Genomic DNA, 549 nt, shown 5'->3' on the forward strand with positions numbered 1-549 from the left:
GAGGCTGCGGCCGGGGGTCCTGGCACCTCCAGCCGAAACAGAAGAGGAAGGGGCCGAGGGCAGGGGAGTAGAGGCTGCAAGGGGAGAGCAGAGGGAGGAGAGAAAAAGACTGCCTAAAAGAAAAGAAAGGGGACACAAGGCGACTCTAGGTGTAACTTTGTTTGTTTGTTTGTTTGTTCCTTTATAGCGAGCCCTGGGGCTGCTCGAGGGGCAGTGAGATGAAGCCGAGAGTCAAGCTGTTGAATTTGCTCTCCCCGCAACCATCACACGTGGAAAACTTTGGAAAACTTTGTCCAGTAGGAGCCTCTCTCTCGTAAACCCTTTCCCCTGCACGGGAAAGAAAAAAAGCTGAAGGGGAACGGAGAGCTAGCAGAGAGAAAATGCGATCTGTTTGTTAAAAGTATTCCCCAAAAATTCCTAGATGGAAAAAAAATCGGAATCCAAAAATTCCAATGAACCCAAAAACTTTGGAGGTAGAGGGAGAAGGCTCCCAGATTGAAGCTAGTGGAAAGGCCTGAGCCTAGCGCCCCTGGGCTGCCCCAGGCTGCG

At 51.5% G+C, this 549-nt stretch overlaps 1 protein-coding gene across 1 annotated transcript in view; it reads right to left on the reverse strand.

The window, feature by feature from the left end:
• The window catches only part of LOC104852244 (cytochrome P450 26B1), a 19,653-nt gene that overhangs the window by 17,570 nt on the left and 1,534 nt on the right, over window positions 1-549 (reverse strand). The window lies entirely within an intron of this gene.

This window comes from Fukomys damarensis, unplaced genomic scaffold, assembly GCF_012274545.1.
Source record: "Fukomys damarensis isolate Sample0158 unplaced genomic scaffold, DMR_v1.0_HiC HiC_scaffold_2, whole genome shotgun sequence".
Classification (NCBI taxonomy): domain Eukaryota; kingdom Metazoa; phylum Chordata; class Mammalia; order Rodentia; family Bathyergidae; genus Fukomys; species Fukomys damarensis.